This window comes from Bufo bufo, chromosome 11 (genome assembly GCF_905171765.1).
Source record: "Bufo bufo chromosome 11, aBufBuf1.1, whole genome shotgun sequence".
In the NCBI taxonomy this organism is placed as follows: domain Eukaryota; kingdom Metazoa; phylum Chordata; class Amphibia; order Anura; family Bufonidae; genus Bufo; species Bufo bufo.
In genome coordinates, this window is record NC_053399.1 from 95,169,729 (window position 1) to 95,184,740 (window position 15,012).

The following is a 15,012-nucleotide window of genomic DNA, read 5'->3' on the forward strand; positions in this document are numbered from 1 at the left end:
GCACCTCACATACACGGATCTGGGTGTTCACTGCCAAACATCTTGTTGAATGGCCACCAGATGAGTTAAATCTTTAATGGACCATAGGAACCAAAGTCTCCTCCGGGTTTATGGCTTTCAAAGGGAACCCAACACATGTGGAATAAAAGTGGAAAGGGTTACCCAATAAAAGAAGTGTGGAAAGTTTCCAATATAACAAGGGACGCCATCTGTGTGTGTGCGCGTTTATGTATTATAGCAAGTAAAAATAATTATAGAAATGTGTTTTTTTTTAAAAAAATTCTAAAACGGTCTTTTCTTTTGCATCTCAAGTATAAATTTCCCTCAGAAAAAGGGAGCCAAGCTATGCGGGCCAGCAACGTGTGCAAGTAGAACTTCTTTGCGGGGTCACAGCGGACACCCTGTAATGAAGCAGGACAGTTCTGACAACAGGTAAAGATGAAGACTTTGACAAATCTCAGGAGGGACCTGATCTGCCTCAATGGCTGCATAATGTCACCAGGCAAACATAAGACCTACAGTCTCAAGCTCAGCATCGTGGGCAAGATCAGCTCCACACACACACACAACTGACCTCCAAAAGGGTTGTCCAGTCGATTACATTTCTTTTTAAAGGCTCAGAATGGTTTAACCTCAAAATTGATCCCCTTGCCTCTCCTGTTCCGATGCTTCCAATAACTCACCGGTCTGTACTTCAGGTCCCTCTCAACACACTGAAAATGACCACTCAGTCATCATTGGTGATGTGTCTACAAGTGAGGCTTCTCTTCAGGGCAACCATTTTGCTACCTTACCCCCAAAATGACAATTCGCATCTACACCTCTACTAGCTCAGGATTTAGATCAACCCACAAGTTCACAACATCCCACTGCAGACCACCAAAAGACACTGGCACACAGTAATAGATGTCTGCCTCAATGAGAAGCCATGGGATAGTGTCTCCTGCAACTCATTCACTGTCTATGTGTGGTTGGAGGCCCCTTACATCATGCCTTGAAGGTGGAGGAGGCCTGTACATGCTCTTGTTGAAACATATTCAACTCGAAAAAGTTAACACATGAAGGAAGGGGGGGTGGGGAAGGGGGGGTGGAGGCAACACCCAAATTGCTGTCTCTGCTCACCTTGTTTACAAAGGAGCATTTATCTGTAATTACTCCGAGATGTCAGCTATCCTAGAAAAACACACACTGTAATCCTTACCAGACTGGAGCATTCATCCTGGTCAATGTGGCTCGGCGTCTGACAATGCCTCATGCCTCCTCCCTTGCTTCACAATGTTTCTGGAGTTTGCATAGTTGATTGTTCCGACCAATGATGTCAGTTGCAATGTTCCAAAGTTTTGGTTACATGGGGTCTAGGATATGACAGATGAGAAGGGCATTTCTGCTCCTACGCACCCTACCAAAGGGTCATGGGAGTTGGTGGGAAGCCACAGTAAAAGTCCATTTTAGTCAAAGTGGTTATCCAAGATTTTACGGGGGGGCAGAGCTGAGATTTAAAAAAAAATAAAAAAACTCTGGTCAGATCCTCCTGGTTACAGTGCTGCACCAGTCTCCTCTGCTTCCAATCCCTCAATGGTCATGTGTGCGGGAATGACACGTGGTCGCTGAGGCTATTGCTTGTCCAGCATCAGTGATGTGCACGTGGACAGAACGCCATACTTCCTGTGCGATGGGAACTAGGAGGAGTCGAGAACTGAGGTCCAGCGCGGGAATCAGGAGGCTCCGACCAGGTAAGTAGCATATTCTTTGTTTTTAAACCCTGCTGAGCCAACCCTATATTTTTTGAGGTCTCAGAAACTTCTTGAAAATGGCCAAAACACATTAGACAAGTATCAGAAGAACCTGGAACCGGCCAAACATATAGGGGCACATTTATCAAGACCGACGTTCTAGACGTCAGACTTAATAACCCCTATACCTGGCGGTGGACCCGCCGGAGTTATGAAGAGTTATTTCAGCTTAATAAATGACCTTTATAATGTGTATGGCCGAGTCTTGACTCTTCCCAACAGAGGCTGTCGAGGGAAAGAAGTGCCAGGCAGTCGGATTTCATCATGACCTAACCCTTTCTTCTCCTTAAAAGGGGTTATCCAGCAATTTATGCTATAGATTAGTGGGAGTCAGACACCTGGGAGCCCTGCCAATCAGCTGTTAGAAGAGGCCGGAACTCCTCGAGTGCCGCAGCCTCTTCCTAGGCCATGTGATGTCATTGCTCATTGGTCACATGGCTTGGTTAAACCTCTAGTCGGCACTTTAGGCATTTAATGGCCCAATGGCATTGACAAACTTATCGTTGGGAGTGAAGACTGTTCCTCTAATGTTACCGTTACAGTCTCCCTAGTATTCAAATTATTGAGTCTCCGATATCAGGTTGGTACATATTCCATTCAGGGCGGCTGCTATGTTATAAGTGAGGGAGACTTCTGAGGGTCCAGACACCCTATCCTGGTAAAGGGGGAGCAAGCACAAGGCTGTAGCAAGCCATACGTTACAACATTAGACAGCAACAACTGGATTTCTACTCTGTTGCCCCTTCCTGAAAGCATGTGGCCAAAAAAATGAAAAATACCACATGCAAACACTATGTTGTTTATTCAACAAAATACTAAATTTTTTTATAATTATTCAAAAAAGTTCACATTTTTTAAAAAGTTCTTTCCCCCATATTTGTTTTTGTTTGTTTCCAAAGCTGCACACGTTGCTACCGCTGGATTATAGAAATATAATACAGAGTCAGAAGGAAGCCATCGGTAAACAAAGCTCCGAGCCGGTTCAGCAAGTTTCCATGTAACGTTCATTTGTGCCACGCTGATTGTATATACACAAGTCACTGCAAGGCACGTACGACAGATCCACAGCACAGGCGCTGACGAGGAGATTAACTAACTGAGTGAAGGTCGCCTTAATTGGATCTGAACGCAAACAAACAATAGTGTCCATACCCCGCCAGGCCGATCCCGCACCTCCGATAGGCGGCCCTTTATCCCGGTCTCAGGAGAGAGTCAACTCTAAATGAACCACCCAAGGTTACGGAAATGAGGAAAACGTCTGCGAAATGGACGGAGGACGAAAGCGATCAATAATATCAATCACGAAGGTCAATTAACAGCGCGGTGTTCATCAAAAACACATTCTCAAGTCCTGAGAGCAGAAGTGAGCCGAGACGTCAACTGTACCACTCACACCATAGGCAAATATTACACAAAGAAGATTCTCACACCCTCCTGCTTCATTTTATAGGCCACAGGGGGCAGTATTACAGTACGGAGGCTGGATTCTTATATATAGGAGCAGTATTATAGTAGTTATATTCTTGTACATAGGAGCAGTATTATAGTAGTTATATTCTTGTACAATAGGAGCAGTATTATAGTAGTTATATTCTTGTACATAGGAGCAGTATTATAGTAGTTATATTCTTGTACATAGAAGGCAGTATTATAGCAGTTATATTCTTGTACATAGGAGCAGTATTATAGTAGTTATATTCTTGTACATAGGAGGCAGTATTATAGTAGTTATATTCTTGTACATAGGAGAAGTATTATAGTAGTTATATTCTTGTACATAGAAGGCAGTATTATAGTAGTTATATTCTTGTACATAGGAGCAGTATTATAGTAGTTATATTCTTGTACATAGGAGGCAGTATTATAGTAGTTATATTCTTGTACATAGGAGGCAGTATTATAGTAGTTATATTCTTGTACATAGGAGGCAGTATTATAGTAGTTATACTCTTGTACATAGGAGGCAGTATTATAGTAGTTATATTCTTGTACATAGGAGGCAGTATTATAGTAGTTATATTCTTGTACATAGGAGCAGTATTATAGTAGTTATATTACTGTACATAGGAGCAGTATTATAGTAGTTATATTCTTGTACATAGGAGGCAGTATTATAGTAGTTATATTCTTGTACATAGGAGCAGTATTATAGTAGTTATATTCTTGTACATAGGAGCAGTATTATAGTAGTTATATTCCTGTACATAGGAGCAGTATTATAGTAGTTATATTCCTGTACATAGGAGGCAGTATTATAGTAGTTATATTCGTGTACATAGGAGCAGTATTATAGTAGTTATATTCGTGTACATAGGAGCAGTATTATAGTAGCTATATTCTTGTACATAGGAGCAGTATTATAGTAGTTATATTCTTGTACATAGGAGCAGTATTATAGTAGTTATATTCTTGTACATAGGAGGCAGTATTATAGTAGTTATATTCTTGTACATAGGAGGCAGTATTATAGTAGTTATATTCTTGTACATAGGAGCAGTATTATAGTAGTTATATTCTTGTACATAGGAGGCAGTATTATAGTAGTTATATTCTTGTACATAGGAGCAGTATTATAGTAGTTATATTCTTGTACATAGGGGCAGTATTTTTATTTTGCAGTGCTAGGAATCTACCTGTAATCCTGAAATTATCACCCAGCTTGAACACAACCATATCATGTCCAAATCTCTGTCCACCTCTGGAGTATTCCTTCTTCAGATCATTATCGGATGTTTGTTTGCAGATTCCTCAAACAGGACTGAATTCTTGTTAATTCAGCAGAACAGATGGCGGACACACACCGCGCCGTCTGAGCAAACCAATCCTGCCACTCCACCTGACAGAGCAACTCCAGTTGCCAGACCAGACAAATCTCACTTCCAGTTCAACATAAACCAGTCCATCCAAGAGCAAATTCTGATAGGGGCGCAGGTGTTGCTGAAACCCAACAGGGCTTTATATTTAACGTAAAAAAGCAGCGCCTCGTGGATTGCCTATAACAACCAATCAGATTGCCGCTTTCATCATACTGTGAAGAACAAAAATGAAAGCTGGAATCTGACTGGTTGCTAAGGGGAAGTCTCTATGGTGACCATTTTGGGTTTAATTCCTTAGTTTGTAAAATGGCCGCCTGTTAAAAAAAGGTGGTGGACTAAATTCAGGCATCAACATTAAAATCGACCAAGTCTACGAGGCACTTTGCCAGCCACAGAGACAGTAAAGCACCTCATTTAATCAGTTTTCCAGTCAGCGGCGTCAGGACAAAAGCAACCTGAAATACTCACAGCAGCACAGAGCATTTCTGCTCTTTCAGCAGAACAGAGTGTTTAAGGAGAATAGTGGGCGGATACTGCAGGGGTTGGCAGTTGGATGCAATAGAGTTGGAAGGTGCCAGAGAAGACAAGTATTAGGGCCCAGAGCGGCACAGAGTATTTAAGGGTATATGTACAGTACGTACTTGATTTGGCTTAGAGGCGTGTCGTTCAGAGGGGGAGATTTTTAGTTTTTCTTTGCGTATTTCCCAGTGCAGTTAGGTAGCGGCTGCCCAGTTGTCGGTCAGGTTTTCAGAGAGCGGCGGGGCAGCTCAGACAGGCCTTATCTGCCATAAAGAGGGAAGCGACCGGTATCTGTCCTCTAATGGGTTTACAGCCCCATCCATAAAGAGTCATTTATCAGAGCAAACACAATAAAGAATATAAATAAAATACAGGCTGGGACGGTGCAGGGAGCTCATCAAACATAGGGTGTGAAAACTTATGCAATGGCTCCCAGGAACGCATCGGAATACAAGGATTTCTTCAGGAACCCACAGGACAATAGGAGGGACAGGGGTGCGGGGCGCAGCGCGAAGTTCTGTCCACCTCAAATACTTCGCCCACAGATGTCATCGGATCGTCTGGAAAAACTAGATTTCTCTAGAAAGACCCTCAGGAAAGAAATCTCTACTGTCATCTTCTATACATACCGACGACACGGAGGAGGGGGTACTGTGAGGGTGTATCTAAGCCTATCGTGTGCGGTACCTAAGCCTATACAATACTGTCTGCTGAGCTGCTGCATCTAATCCTATCCTGTGTGATACTGCCTGCTGAGCCGTGTATCTAATCCTATCCTGTGTGATACTGCCTGCTGAGCTGTGTATCTAATCCTATCCTGTGTGATACTGTCTGCTGAGCTTTGTATCTAATCCTATCCTGTGTGATACTGTCTGCTGAGCTGTGTATCTAATCCTCTCCTGTGTGATACTGTCTGAGCTGTGTATCTAATCCTATCCTGTGTGATACTGCCTGCTGAGCATTTAATCCTATCCTGTGTGATACTGTCTGCTGAGCTTTGTATCTAATCCTATCCTGTGTGATACTGTCTGCTGAGCTGTGTATCTAATCCTATCCTGTGTGATACTGCCTGCTGAGCTGTGTATCTAATCCTATCCTGTGTGATACTGCCTGCTGAGCTGTGTATCTAATCCTATCCTGTGTGATACTGCCTGCTGAGCTGTGTATCTAATCCTATCCTGTGTGATACTGCCTGCTGAGCTGTGTATCTAATCCTATCCTGTGTGATACTGCCTGCTGAGCTGTGTATTTAATCCTATCCTGTGTGATACTGCCTGCTGAGCTGTGTATCTAATCCCATCATGTGTGATACTGCCTGCTGAGCTGTGTATCTAATCCTATCCTGTGTGATACTGCCTGCTGAGCTGTGTATTTAATCCTATCCTGTGTGATACTGTCTGCTGAGCTGTGTATCTAATCCTATCCTGTGTGATACTGTCTGCTGAGCTGTGTATCTAATCCCATCCTGTGTGATACTGCCTGCTGAGCTGTGTATCTAATCCCATCCTGTGTGATACTGCCTGCTAAGCTGTGTATCTAATCCCATCATGCGTGATACTGCCTGCTGAGCATCTAATCCCATCATGCGTGATACTGCCTGCTGAGCTGTGTATCTAATCCCATTATATGCGATACTGCTCCGCCCCTGTGCATCTTCTATGACCTGGAGGGATAAACCTGAGAGCCTGCCTGGTGTCACCTGCCCGCTCGCTCCTCCTCCTCCCGCTCGCTCCTCCTCCCGCTCGCTCGCTCCTCCTCCCGCTCGCTCGCTCCTCCGCACTTTCCCAGGTGATAGCAAACAAACCTGATCAAACACTTCTGAGCTAAGTCCTGTCCACAATGGATCTGGAGCTGCTTCAAGGGGCGGTGTCCTGAGACTGAGGCAATGAGACGCTCCCTAACGCCTCACCGACTTATTATACTCTTCTGTTTCTGGGAAAGCTGGGTGACGATCAGCATGGCCACCATCCCAGTCCCTTACTGCGGCCTAGCATAATGACTGGATGGAAACCCCTGTGGGAGCCATTATGGCTGCCATATAGGCCATCACCCGGCTTCCCCCTTATTTAGTAATATGGCAGATGAGGAAAGCTGGATGACAGCCAATATGGCCGCCTGATTTCCTGCCCGCGGTTGTGGTGGTCCCGCTCGGCTCTCCCGCGGAGACACTTGATTTGCTGCCATGTGCTCCTCGCTGTCATGTTCGGACACAACACAAGAAGTTGTTTCAGTCTGGAAAGGTGTGAAAAGCGGCGCCCGGCGGGAGAAAGCGACGCTTTTCTGAGGGGATTTTCTAATCACAGAGTCAAATAAAAAGGGGGACAAAAGCCGCATTGTGCCCGATGAAAGAGGCAGCCGTGCCCACCCATCGGGCCCCTCAGAGCCCAGCCGAGGCCCTCAGCAACCATTATATCAGCTGCCACAAGAGGACTGTGCTCCAGGGGTGTATCACACATGGCAGGCTGAGATACACCATCATAGCAGACAGTATCACACCGGATAGGATTAGATACACAGCTCAGCAGACAGTATCACACAGGATAGGATTAGATACACAACTCACAGACAGTATCACACAGGATAGGATTAGATACACAGCTCAGCAGACAGTATCACACATGGCAGGCTGAGATACACCATCATAGCAGACAGTATCACACAGGATAGGATTAGATACACAGCTCAGCAGACAGTATCACACAGGATAGGATTAGATACACAGCTCAGCAGGCAGTATCACAGGATAGGATTAGATACACAGCTCAGCAGACAGTATCACACAGGATAGGATTAGATACACAGCTCAGCAGACAGTATCACACAGGATAGGATTAGATACACAGCTCAGCAGACAGTATCACACAGGATAGGATTAGATACACAGCTCAGCAGACAGTATCACACAGGGTAGGATTAGATACACAGCTCAGCAGACAGTATCACACATGATAGGATTAGATACACAGCTCAGCAGACAGTATCACACAGGATAGGATTAGATACACAGCTCAGCAGACTGTATCACACAGGATAGGATTAGATACACAGCTCAGCAGGCAGTATCACACAGGATAGGATTAGATACACAGCTCAGCAGACAGTATCACACAGGATAGGATTAGATACACAGCTCAGCAGACAGTATCACACAGGATAGGATTAGATACACAGCTCAGCAGACAGTATCACACAGGATAGGATTAGATACATAGCTCTTCAGGCAGTATCACACATGGCAGGCAGAGTTACACCATGATAGCAGGCAGTACCACACAGGATAGGCTTAGATACTCCAGCCCGTCAGCACAGCGCCATGTCCTGCTCATGACTTTCTATGGGATCCGGCCTTGGAGGGTGAATACATATTTAATGATGACACTGCTCCATCCATGACATAATACCGCCATCCAGCGCCCACATACAGCCATATGGATAAGATTACCAAGAGGGGAAGAAGACCTGAGGACAAGCCGATAGGGAGGGGGCGTACATGAGGCCCGGGGGCCACCTGCGCTATGAGGCACGGTGTACGAGGGCTGATGGCGGTCTGCAGACGTTATCCACGCCGTATCCACAGGGCTATAAATATTTTAGGAGGAGTCGCACCTCGTCTATAAGTAGGTAGGTGTCAGACGAGCACTAATGGGCTTCCCATTTACACCACACCGTCATTATATGGGGGGGGGGGGGGGGGGGGGGACACACCACGATGCCCGACTCCTTCCGACGACGTATAAATAAGGGTGGGATTCGCTTTCTCGCCTTTTATTTCCCAATTAAGACTCCTGAGATATAAATATAGAGGAAGATGCTAATTAGCCTCCGAGCGCCTGCAGCCTGGCGAGGAGGGAAGCGTGCGCCACCGCCGTGACTCATGCTGCGCGCTGTGGAGGCGATCGGCTCATCTGTAATATTTATGCCACTTTGGCGGCAAATAAAACTAAGCGTCTAGGATGGGTGTCGTCAGCCACCATCTTTTTTTTCTTAAAGGGAAAGCACGCCAATAAAAATCTGTACAGCGGCTGCTCAGTGCACACAATGGGCCTTTACTATGCAGATGCTCAGGGGGACGCGTTAGTCACATGGTCGTTTATGACACCACAAACCCCCCCCCCCCCCCCCGAATCTGCGTATGAAAGGTGAGCACATCTGTACTAACAGAGCCAGGAATGCATCATGGAAGCTGACCGCCCCCCCCCTCTGAGGGACACAAGATATAAGGAACCAGGGTCAATGATTAACACCCTCTTTTGTCTGCAGAAGAGCGCTCCCTCCGGGGAAGATATCCCGTATTAATTAACCAGCCGCCTGCAGGGAGATAGACTCTGCTTCACGGTCCCTGGTGAGACCAGAAATAAAATTAGTCTTCTGCCAGTTCTCAGGAAAGGAAATCTCAAGACGCAAGTCTCTCCGCGGCGCGGTATGATGTCTGGGCAAAAATCACGACTTGAATTCCAATAAGATTGTGCGTTCCCCTTTAAGATATTGCTCAGGGGCGTTACTCTAAATTCCTAAGCCCTCCCCCGAGTATTCCTCAGTAGGGTTCCAGTTTTAAGATACTGCCCAAAAAAAAAAACGAATAAAAATATAAAAACTTGGCGCAATTTGGCTCGAATTTCCTTTGCCCCAAACATGACGAAATCAGAAGAGGTTGGAATTGGCAAATGACGAGACCTTGAAGTCCGTGCAGTCCCATATATGTCACCCCAAACATCCTGGCTGACCGCCCCCCCCCCACCCACCAGTGCCCTTTATAGGACCCATAATGGACCCTGTTGGTGGCTCTTAACAAGACATGATATTTAAAGGGGTGGTTCGGGATTAGAAAAATCATAGAAACATCACCGCCCCTGTCCGCTGGTGGTGTGCGGTATTGCAGCTCTCTCCCATTGACTCCATTGGAGTTGCTATACCGCACACAACCTATAGACAGTGGAAGTTTTTGGTCTTCCAATCCTGGACAAGTCGGAGTACATCAAAGTGGTCAATATTCAGTTCAGTCATAGAGGATCCTGGAAAAGCTGGGTGACGACCCACACACCCTCTTGTCCTCAATGGTAGACTCAGTGATCGATAAGGCATGCTGAGCTTGGATAAGCTGTGTGACAACAACCTCTATGGGTACTGTAATGGCAGCTGTGTAGGTTGTCACCCAGCTTTCTCAGGATCAGGTAGAACTGAGAAATGGCTGTGCAAAAACAGCGCCACCCATGTCCTCAGGCTGTGTGTGGATTGCAGCTTAGCGCCATCTAATGCCAGCCACAGTCTGAGGAAGGGTGCCGATTTTGGAAGGAAGCAGCCATGTTTTCCGTCTGGCGCACAACCCCTTTAAGACAAAAAATAAAGATAAAAAAAATTTGAAACCCCTACCCAACCCAAAAGTAGTGGCATAAACTAGAATACCTGTAAAGGAGGTTTATCGCCGAGGACGGGATATTTGGTGTCCATTCCATCCTCAGCTACATAAAAGCAGAAACTGGATACTCTGACCCAAACAGCTTACAATCTACGCTCGCTCTCGTGTTACACGCTGCGTTCCCATTGACTGTTCATTAACACCTTCTGCAAGACAGACCTGTATCAGCAAAGCGGGAAAAAACTACCAAAAAAGCCACACTAAACGACGAAAGGCAAATATGTAACCCTATGGACCGTGATGATGTCACGATCATAAATGACATCATATGCTACGAGACTACTTTACACTGTTTGGCCTAACAACAGGCTCTGCTGCACATTAGAATTTTCCAAATTTGAACAATTGTTGCAAATTTTTTAGATAAAAAAAAAAAAGAATCTACATTTCGCTATGAAAACAAGAAAGGGACCAAAGATCGTAATGATCATTCATCCCCCAGTCACTTTACATCGGTGTGTGAGAAAGGCCCTTTAATCGATCACCGATCGACTTGGCAGTCTAAGTCTGTAGCATTTTCTTTGCTGCCCATAACAACCAATCGGAGCTCAGCTTTTAGGGGTTCTCCAAGCATTAGGACAGGTCATAAAAATCAGATAGGTGGGGGTTCAACTCAAAAAAACTCACACTGTGCCCCATTCAGAGCTGTATATGGACTAAGTCCCTTCCCGATTGGAAGCGGCCAGGCAACGGATCAGGGGCGGGGGGGGGGGGCACGGCGGGCCGTGGATAAAATAAGCCAACTCAAAATCAGGTTCGCTTATAAAAAAAGTACAACCATCAAAGTCAAGTCATTATCACCAGGGGAAACCTAGGATGGAGGACATTATGACTCTCTCCGTGAGGTTTGCCGAGAGTCAATTTGAATTTTTTCACTTTAGTTCCACATTCCATCACCAGGATGCCAAGTGATTGGGAGGAGCACAATTATTGGGTACACAGTTGCAGGCATTCCTCAGCCCAGGCTACACAGCAGTTTTGGTTGTGTTGTCCCAAGGCAGGAGAGTTCAATGTTGATATTTTGTGACCCTCTCCACCAGTCGAAGGTAAATGTTGCTCCACTGTTGTGTTGTGGACATCTGCTATTGAGTTCTGTTGTAGCGCGACTATGTCAACTGGAACTAAAAGTCCTCATCTTGGTCACACTGAGTATTATTGATATGGACATGTTTGATTCTGAACTTCAAAAGCCACGGGTCAGCCAACATCTAGCCCCCACCTTAGGTTTCTCACAAATACACCTGTAGACATTAGGTTGAGAATCCTGAGGGCTACTGGTCATTTGAACACCCACAAAAATATACGAGGTCAGATCAATCATGGTCTACAACCATTCCTCCATCTTTCGGCCTACAACCAAAACAGTCAGCTTTTGGTCTAGAACCAAACCTTCAACCTTAACCAGCAAGACCAGTCACACTCGACTGTCACTAATGACCTGTCAAAGATTGGACCCACAAAAATCGGTCAAAGCAGACCACCAGAAGGTTTGTTGGTATTGTGGTTTCCAGCCACGTGCCTTCAGATAACAGATAGGTCCTCCTAGTATTCACCCTATGCAGGTACCTGCATAGTGACCAAGTAAAGTAGCACTTTCCCTCCAAATGGTAGATTTTCTATGCAGGTACCTGCTTATTACAAATCTTGAGAAGACTCATTCTTGACTGGCCTACAACCATAATAAAGAAACCCCCAACGGAAGACCTGCAATTCCAAAGTTCATTAGAAATGCGCAAGAAAAAGTACTGGTGGTGGCATAGACATCACAGTGGCTGAGAGGTGCCTTGCGGTGCTTGGTTCAAAGGTACAAATTCAACCAAGGGCAACATCTACATGGAGTTTGTATGTTCTCCCCATGTTTGCTTGGGTTTCCTCCCACACTCCAAAGGCATACTGATAGGAACCTTAGATTGTGAGCAGCAAGCAATGATAATGTATGTAAAGTACAGTGCTGATACCATCTGAGGCCATGCAGTGGCTTTCACTGTAACAATGGTGCCATAAACAATGGGAAAAGTCATTGTTATCTAATGACCGTCTCCACCTCTGAATTATCATACTACTTTCCTTTACTGACCGATTAACCCCTGCAAATTAACCGTTTGTGTGTAAGCTATACAGGAGGTTACCATTTAGGAGAATTAGGGCCTGGTGGGAACTTAATGACCTTGGGAGACAAGTAATCAGGCTCCAGATTGCTCTTCATGTCCCATATTTAGTCACGAGCAGGCTTTGAGGATCTTGGACCCAAATAACCAATAGGAATCATGACAACATGCTTGACTGACGCCCAGGATCCCAAATTCAGTTGAGGGCCCCCCCTGAAAGCAAGCCAACCACCAGAGATTCCAAATTCAAAGACAGGTTCCTCACAGCCAGCAGGTGGCTGCCATGCTGTATAGGGCCTGGGACCACAACTAGGGATGAGCGAATTTGATATTATGAAATTAATTTGGTGCTAAAAGCAGGACCATACCGCAATCCCATGATGGAATGTCTTTAGAGGCATTCAGTTATTCATTCCGTCATAATAGAAGTCTATGGCCTGCATAACAGATCCGACCGTTTTTCGTTATGCTGGAGTCATGGAATTGCGTTATGGTCCGTGGTAACGTAATTCTGCTTTTACCGCCGAACGAACTTCAAAATATGAAATTCACTCATCTCTAGCCACAACCATAAAACTGGAGTCCCCCGTGGATTATCATTTTGTCAAAGGGGTATGAGGAGCCATACCAATTTGACAAAATGACAGTCCATGGGGGACTCCATAATTGACAGATCACCCACAATCAGCTGGTGACTGTAAATCATGGGGTCAACTGACTTTGAGGTTCCCCATTATCGACAGTCACCTGCCGGCTATGGGGGACCCATGTGGACCCCATTACAGTCGTTGACTGATTTGAGACCACATATCCAAAGTTCAGTCACAGGTTCCTCATAACCAGCCATCAATATGGGACCACCATAACCAGTAGGCAATTTGGAAAGGCACTGGAGGGGACCCATGACCAAACTCCAATCGTAGGACCATCTAACTGACACATAGGCCTCAGTCAGTGTGGGAGCATTGATCACAATATTGGGGTATCCATAGTCAGAAGATCCCAAACTCCACCATGGGCCACCATACTCATGATGATCCTAAATTTCATCGAAACAAAGACCATAAAGAACCAAACCACATGGTAACGAAATGCCCCCTCCATCACCTCGCCTGATCCATATCTCTGCCACACCGTATTAGTCTGTGTACGGGAATGTTAATTATTAACACCTTGTTCTCCAATATCCCAGAAAAGTCAATGACCCAAGAGTAGGGGGTCCCCCTCCCCAAACAAGTCACCCAGGAGTGGCTAGCAACGGCAAACAATTACAAGGAATTAGTGAGCAGCTCCCTCTCCAGGTCCACCCTGACCGGCCACATTCCCACCAGGCAGGGACTTTAGGAGAGTCCAGGGATTCATGGGGCCTAAGGCCAGCAATACAGAGTCGTAATCCAACGGAAAGGGCAAAAACCTTGGGATTAACCGCCCCTCATCTCAAGATCACAACGTGGAGATCCTACTGCCACCCGGCAGACCCTTAGATCTTCTCCCCCCCCTCCTTTCTCCTATCAGATCAGTTACAATGTATCAGCTCAGTGTTACAATGTATCCACAACCAACCCCACCCCCGATCTCCAGCCTGCAGACCCCCCCGCCAACAAGTGCAAATAAAACATAACCAAATATGAGGGCAGATTTTCTGCAGCTTACCCCCAAGCGGCTAGGAAAAGCCTCAGACATGTGCAATCTCCCCAGCTTCAAGGATCACTTCTTGGGAAAGAAGGAGGGAGGAGGGGTGGAAGGGAGGGAAGCAGGAGGAGGAGGGGATGGTAGAGTCTCCTTTTATACGAGGAAGCTTTTGTTGTCCAGGGTTGTGTTAGAAAATCCACAATCTGAAAATGGAGGGAGGAAAAAAAACCATGGGGAAGGTGGTAGATCCCAGTCCTGGCGAGCAGATCCCGGTGGGATTCCAGGCGGATGGATGAAGTGATTCCCCAGGATGTATGGATGTGTGCAGAGTTGTGTGTCTCTCCAGAATGCAGATTCTACACCTCTGTGGCTGCTCCAAGGACAACCCTTTCCCTTCCTCCTCCTCCTCCCCCTCCCTGCTCCTGCCTCCTCCTCCTCCTCCTCCTCTCACCATTGTCTGACATTACCCTCACAGACCCCCTTTCTCTTTCTAATGTCTCCATGGGCTGAAGGATTCAGACCCCTGGGCTTTCCCCTTCTTCTTATTTTGGGACATTTTCCGCTTTTGTTTTTGCAACAATGTCACCGGAGAAGATAAACAGATCCCATTGTTGGAGGTGCACCACCGCTGCCCTGCCACTGGGGGGAGCTGTGTCAAACATTATGCGGGAAAGGACATTTTTGAAGTTGAAAAAAAAATTCTCCAGGATTAGAAAAACATGGCTGCT

General features: G+C 45.9%; 1 protein-coding gene across 1 annotated transcript in view; it reads right to left on the minus strand.

The window, feature by feature from the left end:
* The window catches only part of VANGL2 (VANGL planar cell polarity protein 2), a 56,175-nt gene extending 41,537 nt beyond the window's left edge, over positions 1-14,638 (minus strand). The window contains exon 1 of the mRNA XM_040411437.1: positions 14,306-14,638. The gene's annotated coding sequence lies outside the window, so the exon portion shown is untranslated. The remainder of the gene's footprint in view (positions 1-14,305) is intronic.
* Between the last annotated feature and the right edge of the window lie 374 nt (positions 14,639-15,012).